The sequence below is a fragment of the Mustela erminea genome, chromosome 7, assembly GCF_009829155.1.
Source record: "Mustela erminea isolate mMusErm1 chromosome 7, mMusErm1.Pri, whole genome shotgun sequence".
NCBI classification, from domain to species: domain Eukaryota; kingdom Metazoa; phylum Chordata; class Mammalia; order Carnivora; family Mustelidae; genus Mustela; species Mustela erminea.
In genome coordinates, this window is record NC_045620.1 from 21,414,618 (window position 1) to 21,440,536 (window position 25,919).

Sequence of the window (25,919 nt, forward strand, 5' to 3'; positions counted from 1 at the left end):
CTGACTGGTGTGAGGTGGTATCTCATTGTGGTTTTGATTTGTATTTCCCTGATGCTGAGTGATGTGGAGCACTTTTTCAGGTCTGTTAGCCATCTGGATGTCTTCTTTGCAGAAATGTCTGTTCATGTCCTCTGCCCATTTCTTGACTGGATTCTTTGTTCTTTGGGTGTTGAGTTTGCTAAGCTCTTTAAAGATTTTGGATACTAGCCCTTTATCTGATATGTCATTTGCAAATATCTTCTCCCATTCTGTCAGTTGTCTTTTGGTTTTGCTAACTGTTTCCTTTGCTAGGCAAAAGCTTTTGATCTTGATGAAGTCCCAATAGCTCATTTTTGCTCTTGCTTCCCTTGCCTTTGGCAACTTTCCTAGGAAGAAGTTGCTGTGGCTGAGGTCGAAGAGGTTGCTGCCTGTATTCTCCTCAAGGATTTTGATGGATTCCTTTCTCTCATGGAGGTCCTTCATCCATTCTGAGTCTCTTTTCATATGTGGTGTAAGGAAATGGTCCAATTTCATTCTTCTGTGTGTGGCTGTCCAATTTTCCCGACACCATTTGTTGAAGAGACTGTCTTTTTTCCATTGGACATTCTTTCCTGCTTTGTTGAAAATTAGTTGACCATAGAGTTGAGGGTCTATTTCTGGGCTCTCTATTCTGTTCCATTGATCTATGTGTCTGTTTTTGTGCCAGTACCATACTGTCTGGATGATGACAGCTTTGTAAAAGAGCTTGAATTGTGATGCCACCAACTTTGGTTTTCTTTTTCAATATTCTTTTGGCTATTTGAGGTCACTTCTGGTTCCATATAAATTTTAGGATTATTGGTTCCATTTCTTTAAAAAAATGGATGGGATTTTGATAGGGATTGAATTAAATGTGTAGATTGCTTTAGGTAGCATAGACATTTTCACAATATTTGTTCTTCCAATACAGGAGCATGGAACATTTTTCCATTTCTTTGTGTCTTCCTCAATTTCATTCATGAGTACTTTATAGTTTTCTGAGTATAAATTCTTTGCCTCTTTGGTTAGGTTTATTCCTTGGTGTCTTATGGTTTGGGGTACAATTGTAAATGGGACTGACTCCTTAACTTCTCTTTCTTCTGTCTTGTTTTTGGTGTAAAGAAATGCAACTGATTTCTGTGCATTTATTTTATATCCTGACACTTTACTGAATTCTTGTACAAGTTCTAGTAGATTTGGAATGGAGTCTTTTGGGTTTTCCACATATAGTATTATATCATCTGCAAAGAGTGATTGTTTGACTTCCTCTTCGCTGATTTGGATGCCTTTAATTTCTTTTTGTTGTTTGATTGCTGAGGCTAGGACTTCTAGTACTATGTTGAATAGTGGTGGTGATAGTGGACATCCCTGCCATGTTCCTGATGTTAGGGGAAAAGCTCTCAGTTTTCCCCCATTGAAAATGATATTTGCAGTGGGTTTTTCATAGATGGCTTTGATGATATTGAGCTATGTGCCCTCTATCCCTACACTTTGAAGAGTTTTGACCAAGAAGCGATGCTGTACTTTGTCAAATGCTTTTTCAGTGTCTACTGAGAGTATCATATTGTTCTCGTTCTTTCTTTTACTAATGTATTGTATCACATTGATTTGCGGGTGTTGAACCAAACTTGCAGCCCTGGAATAAATCCCACGTGGTTGTGGTGAATAATCCTTTTAATGTACTGTTGGATCCTATTGGCTAGTATTTTGGTGAGAACTTTTGCATCTGTGTTCATCAAGGATATTGGTCTGTAATTCTCTTTTTGATGGGATCCTTATTTGGTTTTGGGATCAAGGTGATGCTGGCCTCATAAAATGAGTTTGGAAGTTTTCCTTCCATTTCTATTTTTTGGAACAGTTTCAGGAGAATAGAAGTTAATTCTTCTTCAAATGTTTGGTAGAATTCCCCTGGGAAGCCACCTGGCCCTGGGCTTTTGTTTGTTCGGAGATTTTTGATGACTGTTCTCTATCTCTTCCTGGTTCAGTTGTGGTAGTTTATATGTCTCTAGAAATGCATCCATTTCTTCCAGATTGTCAAATTTGTTGGCGTAGAGTTGCTCATAATATGTTCTTATAATTGTTTCTATTTCTTTGGTGTTGGTTGTGGTCCCTCCTCTCTCATTCATGATTTTATTTATTTGGGTCCTTTCTCTTTTCTTTTTGATAAGTCTGGCCAGGGGGTTATCAGTCTTATTAATTCTTTCAAAGAACCAGCTCTTAGTTTCGTTGATTTGTTTTTGTTTTTTTGGTTTCTATTTCATTGATTTCTGCTCTGATCTTTCATGATTTCTCTTCTCCTGCTGGGTTTAGGCTTTCTTTGTTGTTCTTTCTCCAGCTTCTTTAGGTGTAGGGTTAGGTTGTGTATTTGAGCCCTTTCTTGTTTCTTGAGAAAGACTCATATCACTATATATTTTCCTCTCAGGACTGCCTTTGTCCCACAGATTTTAAACCATTGTGTTTTCATTATCATTTGTTTCCATGAATTTTTTTTCAATTCTTCTTTAATTTCCTGGTTGACCCATTCATTATTTAGAAGGATGATGTTTAGTCTCCATGTATTGGGGTTCTTTCCAAATTCCCTCTTGTGATTGAGTTCTAGCTTCAGAGCATTTTGGTCTGAAAATATGCACGGAATGATCCCAATCTTTCAATATCATTTGAGACCTGATTTATGACCCAGGATGTGATCTATTCTGGAGAATGTTCCATGTGCACTAGAGAGGAATATGTATTCTGTTGCTTTGGGATGGAATGTTCTGAATATATCTGTGATGTCCATCTGGTCCACTGTGTCATTTAAGGCCTTTATTTCCTTATTGATCTTTTGCTTGGATTATTTGTCCATTTCAGTGAGGGGAGTGTTAAAGTCCCCTACTATTATTGTATTATTGTTGATGTGTTTCTTTGATTTTGTTATTATTTGGCTTATATAGTTGGCTGCTCCCATTTTAGGGGCATAGATATTTAAAATTGTTAGATCTTCTTGTTGGACAGACCCTTTGAGTATGATATAGTGTCTTTCCTTGTCTCTTATTATAGTCTTTGGCCTAAAATGGGGTGGCTGTGATTCTAAGTAGGCAGCCATCTACTTAGAATTCACTGAGAATGTAACATTTGAGTGAACATGTGGGAAGTGAGCAAGTTAGCCACAAGGATATCAGGGAAAACAGTGTTCCCAATAGAGGGAACAGTCAAGACAAGAGCCCTGAGGTGAACTGATCTTTGAGACCAAAATCAAAGTTCAGGTAGGCTGAAGGGGCCATAAGTTGAGGGGCAGAGAACCTGAATGAAAGAAGCTATGCAGAAAAAATAGTTCCAGAAACCTAGAGGGAGGTTCCCTTGAGTCATTAGTAAATGCAGAGTTGTACACATGTAGGATGAAACCCCACAAGGCTGTGCAAAGAAAGACTGGGGAGTTTTAAGCTGAACAATTCCCAGAGTGCACAGAGGATAAGGATGCCTATAAGTGTTGAATAGCTAGAGCTTGACTCCTTGATGATAATCTGGGTCATTCAATCATCTATTAGCAGGAGGGATAAACTATCTCATGAGTGAAGGCCACTGTGAACTCACCCTAAGAGAGCTTTAAAAATGAGCCTCAAGAAGCACCTGGGCAGCTCAGTCAGTTGAGTGTCTGACTCTTGATTTCATCTCAGGTCAAGATCTCAAGGTCGTAAAATGGAGCCCCATGTCAAGCTCTGTGCTCAGTGCAGAACCTGTTCGAGATTCTCTCTCCCTCTCCTTTTGCCCGTCACCCCCCACTTGCATATACCTTCTCTCTTCAAAATAAATAAATAATTCTTTTTAAAAATGAGCCTTGAAAAGATCAACGTTATTAGCAAGTAATTTACTTGCATGTTGCTTCTCAAAGGAGAAAACACAAAACCCAGACCAGCAATAGTATAACATTCACAATATCCAGCACCCAACAGAAAATTTCTAGACAGGCTAAGAGACAGAAGAATATGACCCACCACTAGAAGAATAATCAGTAGACAGAAACAGATTGAAAAACAACAGAGATGGTGTACAAAGAAGGCATGAATGTTAAAGGGGCTTTTGTATCTGTGTATTTAAAAGAAAAAGGCAATCTGTCTTCTAGGCAAAAGTAATTCCAAACCAGAGCTCATGCCTAGGAGAATAGAATAAGGACTGGATTTGACCTTTGCTCACCCCCTCAGCGGGGTACCCTTAGGCAGGTTGCCAAAGCAACCATGGTCTCCAGCCCTCATATGGGCTGTTTGAAGAACACTAAGGAGACCAGAGAAGCATGAGCCTGGGGAAAGGAGTTGGAGATGAAGGCAGAGAGGTAACAGGGAGCTAGACTATGGAAGGCCTGTGGGCCATGCTGAGGACATTAGTCTTGACTCTGAATGACACAGGAGCCACAGGAAGATTTGAGCAAAGGAGATTCATGATCCTCCTGGAAATTAATGAAGGATGAAAGGGTGGTCAGAGGACCGGGGGAGGCCTCTGCAGTGAACCAGACATGATGCTGGGCCCCGGCCAGAGGCTCCAGGCTGAAGGGATTGGGATTAGAGGGGTCTCAGAGCAGCCCTTATGAGGCAGACTGGGAAGAAAGTAGGGACAGATAGCCCATGGGCAATGGGACAAGATGAGTCAGGGATGACTGGGGTCCTGGGCCATAGCCCCAGGCATGCAGTGATGCTCAGTGATAGATGGAATAGAAACACATTTCAGGCTATGAGGACGATGCTGTGGGTTTGAGACACCTGTGGACAGATCCAGCCAATGCTGGCTCAAAATCTATGGCTGGAGGGAAAGGAAACAAAAGAGGGGGTCTTGGCTGCAGAAACAGTTGAGGAGGTGTGAGCACAGAGGGTAGGGGTGAGCTTGTCTGGGGAGTGTGTGGGTAGTGAGAAGAGAGGAAGGAAAGAGGAGAGACAGGACAGACAGACAGACGCTGCCAACACTGTGGACAGATGAATGGCTGGGCAGACAGAAAAAGAGTCCATGAGAGTGAGAGTGACAGAGAAAGTGGGAGCCACTGCAGACGGTGCCTCGGAGGAAGGTGGCCCACGTGCATGTACACAGGTGCACACATACCCGGACGCACACACTGGAGCACACAGAGAAAAGTCCACAAGCCCCAGAGAGAGACAAGGAGTGAAGGGAAGGTCGGTAGGCATGTCCACATACACACACACACGTGCGTGCATGCACACACACACACACACACACACACACACACTTGGGAATGATGCACAAACAGCATATTCAATAAGGCTCCTCTGGAGAGCGGGAAGAAGCATGGCAGAGTGAGATGAAGACAGAGAAAGCCAGAGGAGGGGAGGACAGGAAGTGGACTCTGAGGGACAGACACCCAGATGGGCAGAGACTGATACAGCACATGGGGAGAGGCACACACATAGACCCACACACGTAAGCCAACCTCAGCTCCAACACGTGGGAGATGCTCAGTGTCTACGGCAGGGGAATGATCAGGAGGGACAGCGGATGTGTCGAAGTCCCCCAGCGGATGTGAATTAGACTGATGAAAAAGATAAAAAGGAACCCACACAGACATAACCCTGACACAGTGTGAGGATCAAATCTCGGGGGACTGTGGGACAATTTTACCAGGAGGCCGAGCGGAGTGAGCTACCAGATGGGAGACTTGGAGAGGAGGTGTGGGCAGCATCCCACACCTCTTAGGTGTGGAGGATACAGACTGGGGACTAGCAGTCAAGTCCAGATGGGACGGTGGTGGTCTGCTGGAGGCAGAGGAGGGTTCCTAGGGGTCCTGGAGGGGACCTGACAGCCCTGGGTGGGACTGGGTGTGGCCAGAAAGAGTCAAGAAGATGCCTGGAGCTTGGTCCACCTGCACCAGGGACAAGGAGCTGGGCGGTAGGTGAGAGGTGGGTAGGGAAAACCATTGTGGAAGGGATAGACAACTGATCCCTAGTCCCCAGCTCTAATATATGGACACACAGATCCCAGTTCAGGAAAGAGCTCTATGCCCAACAAGGGCAGTGATGGCAATAGATGTCCTGGAGGGAAGGGAGCCACCCTAGGGCAGTAGGCAGGGGGGGAAGAGAAGGGCTGGGCCCTGGGGAGTGACAGCACTGCGACAGAGATCAAGAGGAACCATCCAAGGGATAGGAGAAAAGCCAGGGGCACCCGGTGTACTAAGGGAAGACAGGGTATCTGGAAGCAAGGATGGGCACCACAGTCAGGCCTCTGATGGCCAGTAGGGGTGAGAGGGCAAAAGCAGCCCTAGGATATGGCAAGCAGAAGATCAGTGGAGGTCTAGTTCAAGAACCATAGCAGACTCAGGGTGGATGTGGTCAGTAAGTTGCAAAGGATGTGGTGGGTGGGAGAGAGAAGGAAGACAACCAAAGCTCAGAGTTCCCTTCCCAGCTCTTCTGTGGACCGACAGAGGCAGGCGGAGACAGAGGGAGAAAGACTGTGTGTCTGGAGAAACGGACCCCAGAAAAGGGAAAAGGATAGCTGTTGCCAAAGCAACCAGACTGACCGACCACGGGAACAAAGAGACAATGAAAGACTTTGGAGGAAGAAGTGGCACAGAGACCAGAGGCGGGGAGTGAGGCTGGCCCTGGGGAGGGAGCACGGGGAGCACAGACCAGGAGTAGAGAGGGCAATGCTGGGTCTAGCTCAGTGAGTCTGTGATGCTGGTGGTGCCACTGAGTGGGGTTGAGCAAGAGGACAGCAGGGTTGGGGGTGCTTAAGAAGGTTGTGGGAGGCGGAGGCCAGAAGAGAAACTAGCGGGGCCTTCGCGCAGAGGGCGTTCCTGAAGTCCTGGGGTGGCCAGCGTGGCCTGAGAGAACGTATGGAGCAAGAGGAGTCACAGGAATGAGGACACAGCCCTGGGGGGCTCTGCTAAGGAAGAGCAGGAGAGAGAAGGTTCTGAAGAGATAGGCAAGACAGACCACACACTTGCACACATGCACACGCAGTGATGCCGAGGGTGACTCAGAGACTTCTGGAGTCTTCAGAAGCCCCTCACTCTGTGGTAACTGGGTGATAATTGGTCTTTCTTCCCCTGGACTCCTTAGAACTCAGCCGGCGGCTTTGGAGCCCCTCTCCTCAGTAGAGCACTCAGGAACCCTGCAGATGTCTCCTGGTTGGTGGCTGGGTGCGTGGTATGGCTGTGTGTTCATCCATCACCACACAGCAGTGGCCGAGGGGGTGGGAGGTTCTAGAGCCCCTTGAAGGAAGAGTTGGCAAGAAGGAGAACAGATGAGCTATGGATGGCCAAGCAGGAATAGTCAGAAATAATTGAGGGCTCCCGGGTGCAGGACCACAGCGGACAAGGCAGGGATGCTCTGGGTTAGTGAGAAGAGGAAAGGGGTTGGTCCCGGGTGTGGAGACAACGAGATGAGTCTGGAGGCATCAGGCTTCGGTGGAGGGGGCAGGTCAACATGGGCTCCAAGCTTCGGTTCAGGAGACAATGAGCTGGTTTGGGTTCTAGGGTGGAGGAGAAGATTGGGCACGCTCTCAGGAGGGCAGCAAGGAAATTCCTGCAAGGAGCAGGTGCAGCATCAGGAAAGGAAAGGAGGAGAGACAGGACAGACAGACCCTTGTCCAGAGCCCACCAGGCCTTCTGTGGACAGGGAAGTGGATGAACCCACAGATGAAGCGAGGGCAACAGTGATAGAGAGGGCGGGAACCAGCCGCGGCCATGCCTCGGAGAGACACAGCGCACACACACGAGCACACGCATGCACGTGCACACGCCCAGAGACCCAGGGAACGAGCAAAACTCCTCAAGCCCCAGGAAGAGAGGGAAGGAGACGGAGAGGGAAGCTGGAGGCACACAGGCGCCCGGGCACGCGCGCACACAGACACGCACAGCAGGAATGACGCATGGACCGAAGCAGAATTCAATAAAGCTCCTCTGGAGAGCGGAGAGCGGGAGCTAGCGCGGCGGAGCGAGATGAAGACAGAGGTGGGGGCGGGGGGGGGGACATCAATAATAAAGTTAAAAAATAAAACAAAGATGGGAAGGAGGGACCCTCGGGGAGGCAGAGGCAGGCAGATGCAGAGATGCCGGCACGCATGCGCATGTGCACATACTCAGGAGGGTGGGGAGGGAGGCCTAGGGAGGCAAGGGGAGGCAGGGGGAGGCAGGGGGAGGCAGGGGGAGGCAGGGGAGGCAGAAACCTGAAGAAGAGCCTGTCCACACAGAGGCAGACATCCATCATGACTCTGGGGGCAAGGAGCAAGAAGGGAGGAGACCAGGCAGGTTGAAGGGGGCAGCAGGCAGCCCTCAGAGCTCTGGAGGGACAGCCTTTGCAAATCTTGAACAGACAGACAGACAGACGGAAGAGAACCTCCACGCTGTGGACACATTCTGGAGGCCTCCCCAGAATTCGGAAGAGAAAAAGGAAGAAGGGCGAGGCTGGGCATGGATATTTGACGTACCTTTACCTGTCACAATGAAAAAGAGAAAACAGTCTATGTGTGCGCCCGCAGAAAGACACGCAACTATATTCTAGAATATACTCTGGAGCTGATTTTTAACACAGGGTGCGTCCTGCCAGTGTGCTGGCAAATGGGCTCTCTGAGTGGGGGAAACATCCCAATTTATATCTTTTGCCTACTTCTGTGGCATAAATACTACCACCAAGGCCAATTCCGAGCTCCCCGTGCAGCCTCAGTGGATGGAGTTGGGCAGAGAAGCCGGTGATTGGCAATGGCCACGTGTGGACTTGCTCGTGAAAAGAGCTCTAACACTCACCATTGGGCCAAAAAGCCTGTTGGCAAAACCTGTGCCTAGTAAACAGCATTTACATTTTAACATAAATCCCTCCGCTCCCCGCAAAAAGCAAGTGTATTTACCTAGATGAGAAGACATGTACAGACGGTGTGGACAGGTTCGCACAGAACCGGTCCCAGTGGTTCCCTGGCGTGGGGGAGGGGTTGGAAAGAGGAATGGGGGGAGGGGTGAACACACTTGAGTCTTTTCTGTCACGCTGCAAGTTTTTGCAAGAAGAATGTCCTCGTACGTCATGTGTATAATTTAAAACCATTCTTTTAAATCGGGGGGGGGGGGACCTGTAGGGGAAAGGGAGCAGAATGAGAGTGAGGAGGGGAAGGAAGAGGTCGCCAGTCCTTTCTTCTGTCTGTCCATCCATCCTTGCCTCAGCCAGAGTGTTCCCCCCTCTTTGCTCTGTGCTGAAAAGTAGAAAGAAATCCGTTGTGGACCCTGCCCTCAAGGAACCCACAGCCTGTTGGGGGGTGGGATGGTCCGGATGGGGAACGCAGGTTGCCCAGGCTCTCAGGGGAGACCATGCAGGGTAGCAGAGAGAGCAGTAGGAAGAGGGAAGAGGAAGCCCCCGGTGGGTGAGCACAAAGGAAATAGAGAGATGTCCCAAGAAAGGGGAGTCGAGGAAGTAAGAGAGTCCAGTCCCACGGGTGGACCCCCTGGCATCAGAAGCCCCTGACGGATGAGACATGAAGGAGAGACATGGGCCGCGGGGTCTGGAAGCCTCGTCCAGCCACCCTGGTGGGCTTGGAATGGCTGCCGTGGAGAGCCGCGCAGGACAGTGGGTTGGGGAAGGAGTGGGTAGACGCTGACCTTGCTGAGTCCCACCCCAGCTGCTCTGCGGATGGGAAGAGAGAGGACAGGAGGAAGACAGGAACCAAAGGCCAAGGGAGAACTCAGCTCTTCAGGTGGGAGGGAGGTGGGCACTTCCAGCTGCTGACAGAGCCCAGGGGAGGGAGAAAGAAGGGGACCCCTGTTGCTAAGGCAACCACGTGGACTGGGAGTAGGGAGAAGATAGGACTTGGAGGGAAGAACCAGCCGTAAGTTGGAAGTGGGACCCAGGGAAAGAAGCTAATCTATGTTTTCAGCTCTGGTGTTGGGAACTGGGGGAAACACAGAGCTGGACATGGACTTGGTGAGTCTGTGATGCTATTGGGTCCTCTGTGGGGTGCCTGGTAAGACACATGGTGCTTCAGCCAGGGAGCCTAGAGAACTAGGAGAATCTCCCTCTTTGACATACACAATGTGTTGCTCAGAGAAAAAGAAAAACATAGGATGTACTTACCCCCATAGTCTCATTAACCACTTCCCTATGGACTCAGCTCCACCAGGTTGTAGCCTGGGCGGTGGGGTGTGTGTCTCAAGCACCCGGTAGGGGCTCGGCGCATGTTCGTCAGATGGGCAGACAGGTGGATATATTTGGTGCAAGCATAAGTCCGAGCTGATGTAGGGACTGAAAGGCTAGAGAGGGTCCTGACCTGTGCCTTGGAGGAAGACTTGGCAGGAAGGAGAATGGATCAGCCACGGAGGTGGGAGTAAGAGTGTCCAGAGATGACTAGGGGCTCCTGTCCGTGGAGCCAGTGGGGACCAGGGATGTAAGCACTGACGAGAATGGTGACAGAAAGACATGCAGCAGGTACAGAAATAGTTCAAGAGGACTGGGGAGCTGGGTAAGGGTGGCCTCAAGTTCCAGTCTGTGGCTGGAGGAAAGAGGGTCTGGGCTTCAGGAGGCACATGTGGGCATCAGCACAGAGGGCAGTGGACAAGCGTGACCAGGAAATGTGTTTATAGTGAGCAGAGAACCCGGGACAACAGAAAGAGCAGAGTTGGGGAAGGAAAGGAGGAGAGACAGGGCAGACATTGAACTAATTAAGCAGTTTATGGACATGCAGAAGAGAAGAGGAAGCAGGGAAACAGGCAAGGAGAGTGAGGGGGGTGGGAACCAGCTCTAGTCACACCTTGGAGGAAAAGACGTGAGCCACATGTATTCATACGATGAGAGGGAACAAAGAAAAGACACGGGTTCTGGCACCCAGGGACTGTTGTGTGGTTGTGGAGGGAGGACAGGTGGATGGTGGGTGGGTGGGTGGATGGATGGATGGATGGATGGATGGGTAGAAAACTCAAGGAAAAAGAATAAATTTGGTTAACAGAACCAGAAAGAGAAAGACTCATGTGTGACTACTTTGCTGGTCACCTCCCTGAGATGTCCTATGGGGAAAAGCTGTGGGAACCAGGATCAGGGGAATAAAAGAGAGTTTCAGGGCTGTAGAATCAAACTCTGCAAGCCCCCAGAAAAGAGAGCATTACGGGGGGAGGGCAGACAGCCCAAGCACACACACACACACACACACACACTCGCACATACACAGCAGGAATGACGCACAGCCTCAGAGCAAAATTCAATAACTCTCCTCTGGAGAGAGGGAAAGAGCAGAGATGAGCAAGACACAGTCAGATACAGGAAGGGAAGGGGGATTACATGTCAATAAGTAAGTTGAAAAGAAGCAGGGGCGGACAGACCCACAGGCAGACAGGTGGGAGGCAAGCAGAGACCGAGGCGCGGGCTCACGTGTGTGCACACACATCCCTCAGCAGGCGCCCACCCCCGCACAGGGCACCTGGGAGAAGCTTGTGCAATCGGCTGGCTGGCTGGATGTGTGGATGCATGGATGTGTGGAAGGGGTTCGATGGGTAGACGGATAAAACAACCCAGAGCTGGAAACAAAACCTGATAGAGAGCCCAGGCAGAGAATATTCTGGATGCCTTTTTCTTGCTCCTCTAGGTCTCCCTCCACACCTCCCTGTGCCAAAAGCCTGACTACATGGAGTACCATCAGTAGGCTCCCTGCCCTCTGGTTTCCGGTTGGGTTTGGCCAATGGGATGCCCTGGCAGGAGATAGGTGGGGAAGGAGAGTGACCCCTGGGTCCACTTTGGCTGGATGGTCCTTCAACGGACGGTTACAGCTCCTCTCAGGGCAAAGCCCTTCTGTGACTCCAGGATCTGGTAGTTACTGCCACCACCCCCCCATCCCTTAGGTAGCAGAGGTGGTCACAAGCTCCCCACTATTAGCCCCATATTTCTGCGAAATCCCTCCGGGTTTTTCTACTCCACACCTTGCAATATAGTGCCTTTGAGGGAAATACTCCCAAATGTTCCCAATTTGAATGGTTCCATGTCTTTCCTGTTGGGGCCCTGACTAACACACACACACACACACATACACACATACACACTGAATGACAACCACATCTAGAAAGAACAGGACAATGAAAAGCTGAGAGGGGAGGAGAAAAGGAAGAAAAGACAGACTAGTTCGGAGTCCCAGCCGGGGAGATGGCAGAGGAACCCACGGATGGAAGGCTGCAGAGACACAGGAATCTACGGCAACCTTGTTTGAATAGCAAGAGAGTAGAAATCATCTACGTGTCTGTTACTGGAAGAAAGCGAAATAAACTGTGATTGCTCTTCACGGAATACCACCCAGCTGATAAAAACAAACAAACAAACAAACAAACCTGATACTGTACATCCTTAAGTATTGAGATGGAAAGAGATCTCGAAAAACCAGTCAAAAATCCCTCTGCACAACCTTTGAGAAGGTCTCATAGCTCCATATAATGTCTAGGGGGAAACACTGTAAATCAAAACTTACTAAAAACACTTTATATTTCCACTGGAAAAAGTACACCTATATGTACATATGTTATAGTTTCTATGCATATGTATGAGGGTCTGTATGTGTGTATCTAAGTGTAAGCATCCAGTGCGGGACGGTCCTGCTGAAGCATTTACTGTGGTTCCCCCCCGAGGAAGTAGCCTGAGAACAGACAGGAAGACGGTCCAAGGGAAGCCCCTCACTGTATCTGCGATGCTATACTTTGTACAAAAATGATGTGTTCACATGTCATTTGTGTAGTCAAATGTTAATTTTAAAAGGAGGGGAGAGGGGCGTCTGGGTGGCTCAGTGGGTTAAACCTCTGCCTTCAGCTCAGGTCATGACCCCAAGATCCTGGGATCGAGCCCCGCATCGGGCTCTCTGCTCAGCGGGGAGTCTGCTTGCCCCACCCCCCGCCTGCCTCTCTGCCTACTTGTGCTCTTTGTCTGTCAAATAAATAAATAAAAATCTTTAAAAAATAAAATAAAATTTTAAAAACATAAAATTAAAGAAAAGGAGGGGAGGCAGCAAGGGCAGAAAGGACAAGCGAAGTGAAGGAAGCAGAGAGACCGCGTAGACAGACCCAGCTTCTGTCTGTCCGTCTGTTCATCCTCTCCTCCAGCCAGAGCTGTTGGCCAGCCCCTCTGGCTGAGACCCCAGGCATGCAGATCTGGCCCCAAGAAACTCAGAGAGACGCAAACTTGAACGTGCCCAAGTTTTCCAGGCACCCATGGGGGTGCTTTCTTCGGGGAGCAGCAGGGACCTCGGTTGGGAGGACACAGGTCTTCTGGGCAGGGGATGAGAGGGGAAGGGAGGATGTCTGTGGTGGCCATGCCAAGGAACCACCCCGGCAGGATGGTTGTGGGGGCCCCAGCTCAGCAGGAAGAGGCTGGGCCACAGACACAGTTGGATGTGGCCAAGGTGTGAATGTCCCAAGCCCTGGCATTGGTGGGATGTCCAGGTAGAGAGGAAGCATGTTAGATACATGGGCCTGCGGTGTAAACAGGAGGGCCTGGGCGGACACAGACCTGAGGGAAGGGGGTCTCAGAGCCCCACCTGCGAGCAGCATGGCCAAGGGGTTTGTCAGTGGAGAGGAGCGGAAAGAGGAGAACACAACCGATACTGGAGGGATGAGGAGGGAGAAGGTCTAGAGAGGTGGGCAATGCAGAAAGGTCACACACACACACACACACACACACCCCCCTAAGTGTGATGCTTAGAGACCGCACCCTGGGGAGCCTTCATCAGCCTCCTCATCTTCTCCTGCTCTGTCTCTTCAGTTCACAGCTTGGGACTTTGGGCTCCTTGCCCTTAGGCGAGCACACAGGGGGCATTCCGCTCGCATGTGCCAGATGTCTGCCAGGGGGATGGGTGGGTGGATGGACGTCATCAAGGTACAGACCCCGGGTCCTTGCCGGGGCTGGGCTAAGGAGTTAGGCAGGCATCCTGAGCAGCCTCTCTGAGGGTCACTTGGTAGGAAGTGGGGACAGATGGGTCATGAGCAGGAGGAGGGGGAGTCAGGGATGACGTCGGGCTCCGAGGAGGGGAGTGACATTCAGCACTAGTAAGAACAGAAGGAGATACCCAACTGGGGTCCCAACATGATGTGGTGGTGCTCTGGGTTCAAGGCACCAGGGCGGGTCTCAGCCGGTCTTGGCTCAGAGAGGGTCAGATCTCCAGGAGCAGAGTGGGAGGGTGTGGCCGGCATCGGCAAGGGGGTCCCGAGGACATGTGCAGAGTAGGGGGAGCACACAGGAAGCGACCAGAGACACCCCGCCCCCTGCCCAGGTGTGAAGTAGATGGAGGAGGAAACATAGTTAAGAACAGGAAGAGAAACAGGTCACACAGACAGATCGTGGCCCAGACCCTCCACAGAGGGATGTGTGGGTGAAGGGATGGAAAGAGGGAAAAATAATGGACAGACAAACAGCCGGAGAGACAGATGAGGTGGAAACCAACTATAATCATGAACACACAAGTTTACACACACACACACACACACACACACAGAGTAAGGCACAGAGAAAGAAAAGCTATAAGCCTCAGAAACAGGAGAGAAAGGTGAGGACCAGGCAGCAGTCACGCACAAACACGAATAACACGCAGCAGGAATGACGCACAGAGTACAATTCAATAAGGCGCCTCTGGAGAGCGAGAAGCGTGGTAGAGGGAGAGGAAGCCGGAGGCAGGAGGAGGGGGTGGTACGTCAAAGGGAAGTTTAAGAAGTCAAGGGGAGCGGAGCCCTCAGGGAGCAGGGGCTGGGGTGGGGGGCACACACGCTTCCCCTCAGATGGAGCCAATGGGCCCTGGCTCCCAGACACGAGATGCTCGCGTGCATTGCGGTGGACACATGAATGGGGCAACCCAAGGGGTGAGGACAAAGCCCAAGGAAGGCCCCAGAGTGACACAGGGTGCCGGGACTCCCATGGCCCTGCAGCTCCACACTCTCCATCCCTGCTCTCGGCCTGCCAGAGGCTGAGAGCTCTGGCTTCCCACTGGCCTTGGCCAGGAGGGACCCCCAGCGGGAGCTCTGGGGGACAGAGGTCAGTGCGTTCAGTCCCCCGGAGCTCAGGCTGCTGTGTCCCTCTCCTCTCAAGGCAGACCTCGCGACAAGGTTCTGAAAACTTTTCCCAGTGGTAATGACCGCTCACTGCCACTCTCCCTGGGCTCCTGCAGCAGCCCTGGCGTTGCCTCCACCCACACCGCTGCACCGCAGCAAACAGACTCCACTCACACTCCCTTCACGCGAGGAGACACGTCTTCCCTGTTGGAACCTGTGAGGCTCGGACAGGCACAGCCGTCCAAGAAGTCTTCTGCTGTCTATGGAAGGCTGCATTTTTTTTTTTTTAAATAAATAGAGTAAGTCCTGACATCAGTCGTGGAATGAAACATTATTTTCCAGAAAGGAGAGATGACATGAGAAGGGGGGGAAAACAAAGGAGTGGAAGAGAAGAGGGCCACAGACACCTCCCGCCCGCCTCCCTCTGTGCAGACCCTAAGAAAAAGCAAACCTTGGCCCTGGCCCTAGGAGCCTGTGGCCCGGCAGGAGGGGAGACAAAGGCATGCTCAGTGCTCGATGCTCCCAGGGGGCCTCGCTGAGTCCAGAAGGACCTCAAAGGAGGGGACAACCAGGGCTTCCCTGGGGAGCACATAGAACCCGGCCTTTTTCTCTGTGCATGGTTGGGGGTGGGGGGGGCAGGGTTGGAGGAAGTGGAGGGGGCCCTCGCAGCCACTGCAAAGGGAGCGCCCCTCTTGCAGTGCAGGGCAGCCCGAGCCTGGGCTGGAGCTGAGGGTGGTGGGGGTCAGCCTGGGGGTGTGGGCAGAGAGAGGGGAAGCAGGACAGCGCGCTGAGCAACCCAGAAGCTCTGTAGAGGCTGACAAAAAGCAACAGTAACAACAACAAAATCTTCCAAGGAAACAGAGGCTAGCACAGCCTGAAAAGTGGGAGGAAACCTAGAGCCCTCAGTGTCCACAGCACTGGGCTCCCCAGGGGCACAGAGGGAGTGAGGAGTGAAGTGGGCTGGCCATGTTCGTCCCCAAGCAGGCGGGGGAACCATGCCGAGCTGCAACAGGGGACTTGGGGTGGGAGTCCTTGACTGCAGAGAGTGCGTCGCAGGGGAAGGAGGAGAAATGACCAATGCCTACTGTTCCGCCCTCAGTTGTCTGTGGATGGAAGGAGAGAGAGGACAGGAGGGAGTTAGGAACCTCACTTCTCAGGTGGGAGAGAGTGACCGAATCCACCTGTCAAGATGACCCAGGAAGAGGGGAGAGAACAGCCATTGCCAGGACAAGGATACTGACTGTGAGGACGGGGAATAGCCAGGGGACGTGGGGGAAGCCCCTGGGGAAAGCCCGTGGGGGAAGAATCATGAAGAATAAGAGGCAGGTTAGAGGTGGTAGTAGTGAGAGGGGAGAGGCGGCCAGAACTCTGGCTCTGAAATGGGGCGTGGCTCTGGCCAGAGGATGAGGACTTTGGTCCCCCCTTGGGGAGTCTGTGGTGCTGATGGGGCCTCCAAGTGAGCCAAGGAGGGGTAGCGGACACACGGGGTCTGGGGCTTGAGCAGGAGAGCCTGGGTTGGGGGGACTGAGGTGAGGCAGCATCTTGCAGAAGGAGCTTTTGAACCCTCAGGAAAGGACAACAAGTCCAGGGAAAGTAGGAGGGAGAGAAGTAGTGGGGGGGATGCAGCTGTGAGTGGATCAGTGCTGGGAATCGGGAGGCGGGATGGTCTGGAGGCCCAGACACACACACACACACACACACACACACACACACCCCATCATGCTCAGAGTGGCTTAAGGTCTTGGGGCACTGCTATCACACATCTTGTAGTGCGGTGTGTGGTAACTGGTCTGTCTTCCCCCCAGACTCAATTCTTGCAGGACACAGGCTGGGTTTTAGGGGCCTTTGTCCTCAGTGGGGACTCAGTGGGTGCTCAGAGCAAGCTTGTTGGGTAGATGGATGGACAGATGGATGGATGGATGGATAAGTAGGTGGATGGATGGCGGGGATGGATGGATGCAGGATGGATGGATGGATGGATGGATGGATGGATGGATGGTCCAGGCATCACAAAGCTGATAATGGGGCTGTGGCAGAGGCTCCTCAGAGGGAGAGTTGATAGCACTGGGGGACAGGGGAGGGGGTGGAGGGTGTCAGAGAAGACTGGGGATCCTGGCTATGAAGTCCCAGGTGGTGGTGATGCTGAGCACTGATGAGAGCCGGCAAGAGACACACATGGGGCAGGGGAGAGGATGTGTTGGGTTTGAGCAGGTGGGACCAGCGTCCATGGAGGGAGGGGGGGAGAATGAATAGAGTCTGGGTGGCAGAGGGACACTAGAGTGTCTGTGCAAAGGACTCTGACTGCAGCCAGAGAGGGGGTGAAACAGGAGAAGGATCCAGGGCAGGGGGCTGGGGGCAGACGGAAGTTGTGTGAAGTGGGAGGAGTCAGGGAAGGAAGACGGCCAGGACAGACAGACAGACCCTAGTACGCAGCTCAACAAATACGTTTCAGATAAACGGACAGGCAGATGGATGAAAATTCACAGAGAATGACAGAGAGGGTGGGAACGGATGACAGAGAGAGAAGCATGACCCAAACCTGTGGGACCCATGGGTGCGCAGGTGCACAGGGTAAGGCGTGGAGAAAGCAGAAAGCTTTACAAGGTTGAGAAAAAGACGTGGAGCTGAGGGGGTGAGCGGTGCAGGCGCGCGTGCACACACACAGACTCAGGAATGACACAGACTCAGAACAAAATTGACTAACGTCTCTCGGGAGAGCACGAAAGCGCACGGCTGACTGAGTGAGATGAAGACAGCAGCAAGGGGAACGCGGTGACGGGTAACTTGAAAAGTGAGGAAATAACAGAGAAGAAGTGGGGAGACCTTTAGGGACTGACAGGCGGGCCGATGGAGACGCAGGCAGGTGCTTGGGCCCACCTCCAGCGTACTCGTGCTGAGCCTCCGCCCTGCTCCTGGAACCGGCTAGGTGTGTCCTTGTGGGCAGGCGCCTGGTGGCAGGGAGGATGGGGGACGGAGGAGAAGACAGGGAAGGCCACGGGTGTCCAGGAGCGTGGGCCACACCGTTCAGGAACTTAATGTCGCCAGCAAATCAGGATAGCCTAAGGAGCTGTCCTCTCTCGAGGGGCCTGTCTCGGGCTTTGTTTCCTGATGGGACTTTTATAGAGACCCGTTCAGAGTGAGGAGCTGGCGGTACACACAGACACGTGTGCACACAAGAGCTAGGCCCACATCCAAACAGAAGTGGGGAAGATGAGGCAGGAAAGGAGGGAGTGAGGCAGGGAAGGGGAGAGAGAGCTCTCTCTGAGGCCCCATGAAGCAGGGCAGCACAGAGAAAGGCGGCAGGGCCCCGAGAACCTAGAGCACCGGGAGCCAGAAGGAGACCTGAGTGGGTTCAGCACAGCCTTATCTCTAATGACAAAGTAGAAACGACCAGAATGTCCCTTCTCGAAGGAAGAGAGAGGGAAACTCACGGGCAGCCCTTCTCTGAAGCCCGGTGCAGCCAAGGGAAAGAACGGACTGCAATGTATGTGCTAAGAGAGAAAACGGGGCCCTCAGAGGGCCGTTGTGCGTAAGCACTCGCTGGAGAATAATATTCACAGTAGGAGGCAGTTTCTTTTAAAAACAAGGACAACAGTGTTCTGAATACTGTTCACCAAACCATACTCTGCATTTTTTAAAGGAATATGTATGTTTCCATTTCCAATTGCTCATGGACTTCTGTTGATTTTGTACCTTGTGACCTTGTAAATTCACTGAATAGTTTTAGGAGCTTTTCCGAAGATTGTTTGGAAGTCTCTATGTAAACAATAATGTCCTCAGCTAATAGAGACAGTCTTCTTTCTTCCTACTCAGTCGGTATGTTCTTTTACTTCTTTTTCCTACCCTGTTGCACTGGCTAGGACTTCCAGTATGATCTGAATGGGAGTCGTGAAAGAAATATCCTTGGCCTACTCTTGATCTTGGAGGGGGGAACCAGTCTTTCACCACTGAGTATGACGTTAGCTGCTCTTCAGGACTGTGTGTGTGTGATTAATTTTTTTCCCCATTCATTTGATCTGGTTTCCACCTGGGAAAAGAATTGGGCACCAGGATGTAGGATGAGGGGGACAGTGGAAGAGACTTTAGTTTCATAGGGAATGTTTTTTTTTTTTTTAAGATTTTTTATTTATTCATTTGACAGACAGAGGTCACAAGTAGGCAGAGAGGCAGGCAGAGAGAGAGGAGGAAGCAGGCTCCCCGCTGAGCAGAGAGCCCAACACGGGGCTCCACCCCAGGATCCTGAGATCATGACCTGAGCTGAAGGCAGAGGCTTTAACACACTGAGCCACCCAGGCTCCCCTCATAGGGAATGTTTTAACCTTTCAAGAAGAAAATGTATTTGTATATCACTGGTGAGATTGAAAAATAATTTTTATTTAAAAAACAGAGAGTGGGTGGCAGGAAAGGGAGAAAGGGACCATTTATGAAGAACAAGGAAGAAGAGGAAATCCAGCATCCATCCATCTGGGCACCCCTCCTCCCCACCCACCCCCGAATATCCCCTAGCCGCCCCCCTCGCATTCCATGCTGACATCCAGAGAAGAAATCAGATGCAAGGTTCAATCTGTTGTGGAGAAAGACACCCCAACCAAGGCATGCCTGGCTGTTCCTGGGGGAGAATTCCTGCGAAAGGATGGGAATGTGATGGGATATGGGGAGAAGGGCCATCTGGAGCTTCATCCAAAAGGAGACAACAAGTGCCTTGTTCTTGAATGATGGATTTGGAAGGTGAAGAGAAAGAGGCTGTTGTAGCCTTGCTGACAAGGAGCAGGAACCCGAGGAACATCCATGGGACTCTCTCCATCGACATAAGTAAGAGAAATGAGACTGTGGATCTAACAAACAGGAGGTTGGTAGAGGGCTTTGCCTGAGCGTCATGGTGGGTACAGAGGAAGTGGGAGCATCAAAGCCTAAGCCAAGATTTAAGCTCCCTGACTCTTCTGAAGATGGAAGAAGAGAGTGGGCAAGAGTGAGACAGGGCAAGATGGAGTGTTTCTCCACAAGTTAGAAATGACCCAGCTGAGAGGAGCCTGGAAAGAAGGGAGAGGACAACCATGGCCAGGGCAACCATGTTGGCCATGAAGATGGGGAGGAACAAGGGGAAAGACTGGAGAGAGATGTTGGAGGAAGAATTGGCAAAAAAAAAAAAAAAAAAAAAAAAAAAAAAAAAAAAGGAGTTAAATTGGAGATGGAGGGCAAGGGAAATGAGAAGAAGGTGATGCCTGGATTTCTGGTCTTGGAGATGCGGAGTTACAAAAGGATGAGGGCGGGCATGATGAGGAGCTGGATCCTATCTGGGTAAGTCTGTGATATTTTGGGGGCTTCTGAGTGGGGCTGAGGAAGGGTCCATGTATATACGTGAGGAAGCTTCTGCATGGAGGTAGTCTCTGGAGCCTTGGGCATGGACACCATGGTGCAGGAGAAAGACTCATGGAAAGAGCAGACTGCAGCCCTGGGGAGCGCCAATTCTAGAGATCTGGAAGGAAGAAGAAGCTCTGAAAAAGTGGCCAAAGCAAATAAAACAGATGTCACACACACACCCCAAATATACACAGTGTAGTGGCCACAGTGACATAAATTCTTGGAACACCCCCCATCACACATCTTTTAATCCAGTGATAACTGGTCTGTATTCTCTCTGGACTCTGAGCTCCTGTAGGACGTGGTTTGGGGAATTTGTCCTCAACAGAAACCAGGTGGGTGCTCCAAGCAATTTTGTTGAGTAGGTGGATGGATGGATAAGTAGGCAGGTGGATTGGTGGATGGATTGATGGTTGGATGGTTGGATGGCTGGATGGTTGGATGGATGGACGCAGTGATCCAGGCTTCAGTTTGCTGGGCCCAGGTTGAGACCGGGGCTAATAAGAGAGTGGGAGGTGGGGGCTGCTGAGGAGCTTTTGGAGAAAGATTCTACAGGAAGGAGAACAGATGGGCTGTGGGAGGCAGGAGAGTGAGGACTCATATGACTCGGGGCTCCTGGCTGCAGACCCAGGCAGGCAATGACAGCACTAATGAGAACAGGGAGAGAAACCCATTATAGGTGTGGAAATGATGTGGCAAGTTTGTCATACCCTGGGTTTGAAGTACCAAGACCAACTGGGGATTGGCTTTGAGTTTTCAACTCATGAACAAAAAGAGTGTGGCCTGCAGGGTTGTCAGCATCAAGGGCAGGATAAGCATGTGCAGAAGGGGGTTGGAGCCCAGTGCACACACTGGGGGCCCCAGAGTGTGAAGGCAGGTGGCGGGGAGAGGAGAGAAGGAGACAGGCAGTGGACAGCAGACGGCCGTGCACTCACACAATACACATGTACCCACAGACTGGCCCAGATCTTGGCATGAAGCATGTGTTTAATAAACCTCCTGTGGATGAATCAACAAGTAAATGGACAAAGTGTGAATGACAGTGACCCAGACACAGCGAACCACCTTAGCCTAAGCCCTAGAGGGAAAGATGGGACTGACAGATGTTCACACACACACACACACACACACACACACACACACACAAATACACACATCAAGTGAGAGTGTCCAAAGAAAGAGCATAACTCTATAAGCCACAGAGAGAGAGAGCTGAAAGGGAATGTAAGTCAACATGAGTATGGGCACACGCACATAGTGCAAATGCTCACAGTCTCAGAGCAAAAATTCAACAAGGCTCCTCTACAGAAGTAAAGGAAATGTGGCTTTCCCTAAAGGCAATGAAGGAGTGAGAAAGGGACCCTCACACAGACAACACGGACACACAAACAGGCACACTATACACAAACACTCACATTGTCACTCACTGGATCAGAATCTGGCACTTGTCAGATAATGGATGGATGGATGGATGGATGGATGGATGGGCAGGTAGATGGATAGGTAGGTAGATGGATGGATGGTGTAATCTAGAGATGAGAACAAAACCTGATAAAAGATCCAGAATATGAGTGATTCACATACACGTAAATCATACAACACACACCTACACTATCCAACATAGTATCTATTGCAAAGTACTTAAAGATGGAATAACTTAATAAAGTAATAAATTAACAAAGGAATGAATGAATCAAATCAGAAATTCCATCAAAACCCATTGAGAGAGACAGAAATGTGACCTGTGGTGAGACAGACGCAGATGCACACATGCAGGTGTGGGTATGAATTCACACTCACACATACATACAGATGATCCACTCCCAAGGGGTAGACCACACCTGTGAAGGTTCAGAGGGAGAACTCAGAAGCTGGGAAAGAATGAAGAAAGCACAGTAGAGCAAGGCAGTGGGGCATAGGGCTGGAATGGAGGGTACAGAGATGAGAGCTGTCAAGGAACAGATATGACAGAACTTGGTCTCCAGTCAGATTCATGCATGTCAGTCATGAGTATTTACAAAGCAACTACTGTGAGCCAGACACTGTTGAATGAGGAAAATTATAGCAAAGAACAGAACAGACTCAGCCTCTGCTCTCCCAGACCAGACGTCCCAGTACAGAAGGCGGGGGGGGGGGGGGGAAGCCATGTAAGTTAAGGGGATCATTTCTGATGTTGATATGAACTAGAAGGAACATAAGGCAGAGTGGTGAGATGAAGCCCTGGGGGAGTGGGGAGGAGCACTTCAGAAAGGTTGATTAGGTAAAGCCTCCCCCAAAGTTGTCGATTTGAGCTGAGAACTGAGGTCTAAGGAGGAAAGAGGCAGCCCTATGAGTTTCTGGGAGAAGGGGCTCCCAGGATGAAAGAGTGGCAAAGCTAAAGTCCTGACACAGGAATGAGCTTGGCATGTTGGAGGGCTAGCAGGGTAGCCAGTGGGGTTGGAACTGAGTGAGTGAGAGGGAGAGGCACCAGGAGGGGGATCCGGAGAGGTGGTCAGAACCACACATGTCAGACTTTCCAGGGGATGGCCAAAGTTTAGGTTTTATGCTCAACACAGTGGGAAGCCAATGGAGGGTTTTAAGCAGGTGTTGGTCTGATTCAATCTAAGATCCTTCTGGTTGTGGATGGAGAGTGAATTGAATACAGGAGGACAAGCGGGAACCCCAGGAAGAGGGCTGGGCTGCTGTCCCAGAGAAGCTATGGGGTCTTGAGCTAGGATGGAGCAGCTAGAGTGAAGAAAACAGAATGGACTTGGGATCTTTGGGAAGTTTGGTCAGTGGGACTTAGTATATTAGCATGGATAGATGTAAGTGATGGAGACAACAAGGGACTCCAGGATAACTTTTTAGCAGTTAGAGTGGTGTCATTCACTGATATGGAGATGGAGCATGTCTCTGGGGGATATAGAACAAGTTCAGCTTTGAACACAACAAATTTGAAAGGCCTCTTGGGCATCCAAGTAGAGAAGTTGACTGGGCAGTACAGTCTGGAGTTGAGGGGGTGGTGAAAGGTTGTGAGTCATCAGCAAATAGAGAGTATGTCCAACCATTGAACCAGATGAGCTCCCCAAAGGAAAGTGTTTAGATGAAGAAGAGGAGAGCCATTCGGAGATTGGGGGAAATGGGGAAATGGAAGGATCCGGCTGAAGAGCCAAGAAGGAAAATCAGAAGAATGTCATGTCATAAAAGCCAAGAGAAGTGAATGCTCTGAAACCAAGGAAGTGCTTGACCCCATGCCACATTGCTGATGTGGTGACAAGGAAGGTGGGGATTGAGAACTGACCATGGGATCTGATGAGACAAGAGCATTGGTGACTTTGCCAAGAGCATTGTCAGTAGCAGGGTCGGGATGAAATGTTAATTAGCAGGGGTCAAAGAGAGAATGGTTGGATTTCCAAGGTCCTGTTGAGATCAAAGCCATGAAATGAGAAAATGAGATGGGATGACAGCCGATGATGGCTAGGGACTGGGATGGCTTGAAATTGGGATTTCAGATCAGAGCTGTCATTGGGTGACAAGGTCAAAGATGTGTTCCTGGTTGAGGTCAAGTGGAGGACAAGGTTGTCAGCACTTGGTGTCGGCTACACGAACCAGTGGGTGGGAAGTCAACAAGGATGGCCACAGGACTGGGAATAGAGAGAGGGCAGAGCCAGAAAATATAGTCCTCAGTGACTAAGGGTGCTCATTGGGAGATTGGCAGTTGACCAACCAATGAGAAGTAATGGGGGAATGAGCAAAGCCGAGTCAAGAGTGATGTGAGGGTACCACCCTCTATAATAGGACACATAGTAGTCTTATTGACCAACCCAGGGACCCCAGCAGGAGGAGCATGTGTTGGGGAAATCGCTGAGTCTATTATGGGACACATGGAGTGGCAGTTACCAAGGGACACCCAAGTGGAAGCATTGACAAATGGCTGACCATACAGATCTGGGGTTCAAAATCATGATTAGGCAAGAGAAACTCAAAGGTCATTGGTATTTGAGTGGCCATTGAAACAGATGGCAGGTAAACAGGTGGAAAGATAAATGAAGAGTCTGGGGACACAGGCCTGGGGATGAGAGGCAGTGGCATGTCGGAAGTGGGGCCCTTGTCTTAGGTTTGGGTGGTGGCTATGCCAGTTACAGAAGTGAGGAGGGTTGGGCAGGGGCCAAGTTTGGTGGATGCAAGTCCAAGGATCATTGGGAGCATGTTCAAGTTAAGTTGCCCATAGACTTCCACATGGAGATATCCAGAAGGCCCCTAGGCACAGGAGTCTGGTGTCCAGGTCCTGGCTGGGGGTCATTTGCATAAAACTGGTGTTCAAGTCATGGGACTAGAGGAATCAAGATTCCTAAGGAAGCGAGGAGAGACAGACACAGAGAGATATCCAGAGACAGCCATGAGCTCACCAACACTTCATCCACCCTTACAAGAGGTTCTCCAGCTTTTCTCCAGCAGCCAGTCATGGAAGCACAGGAGGAAAGACGGGGCTGGTATCCTGAAGGCAGAGAACTGCATCACAATGCTGCTGAGAGTTCCAGGAAAATGTACATGTCTCTTAAACCTGTGGCTTGGAGACCACATGGATGTCCTTGGGTGGGAGGTGCTGACGGCAGCAGGCGGAGGGAATGAGCTAACGGCGGCAATTATTCCCCTAAGTTTTTCCAAGAGGAGGGAGTAGTTGGGGTAGAAATAGAGTCAAGGGAGGAATCTTCTTCGGAGATGGAAGAGATCTACACGCGGGCTGGAGGAATTCAGAATTTTTCAAAGGATAGCCATCCTTCCAAAATGTTAACAAGTACTGCCTCACAGACAAAGCAGCGCAAGGACGCAGTGGGGACTGAGAGGAGGGCCAGGAAGAGAAGAATGGTGTGCCCACTGGGTCATTCATTCATTCATTCATTCAGAAAATCTCTAATAACAGCTGCCCATTTAATCTTTCATAACGGCTCCGGATTGTGAGCCCGGCCCCGCCGTAATAGCTTTTCCAAATTCATCTAATCCTTGAGACACCCCATGAGGAACGTGACGTGGGCAGATTTATTTACAGACCAGGGGACTTGGGAAGGTGACAGGTGTTTAAGCAAAAAGTAGAGGGGTGGGCACAGAGGTGGGGGGCCAGGAAGGGCCCCAGAGGGAGAGTCAGCAGGAAGCAGAGACAGATGGCTGTGGGCAGCAGGAGCTGGAGGAGTCAGAGTTGACTCTGCTGAAGCCAGTGGGCACTAATGAGAACAGGAGAAAAATGTGTTTGGGGGCTAAAGAGACAAAGTGGGGGGTGGGTATTTATAGTCATCTGTGGAAAGGCTTAGCTGGTGCTAGCATGTGTCTCTCTCCTCGTGGACTGCAGGGAGAGATTAAGGGGTCCAGCCCAGTGGGGAGGGGATATAATGTCCAAGGAGAAGGTACAGAGTGAGGGCACCAGGTGCTCAAGGCAAGGCATGAGGTGCAGAAAAGAGGAAGACTCTGGGACCCTTTACACGTCGAGAGAAAAAATGCTTAACACATATCACCTTACGTCACTTAGAGGATGCCTCTGGAACCAGACAGCCTGGACAAATCCCACCTCCACTACTTACTTGCTGTGTAACCTGGAACAAGTCACTTGACCTCCCTG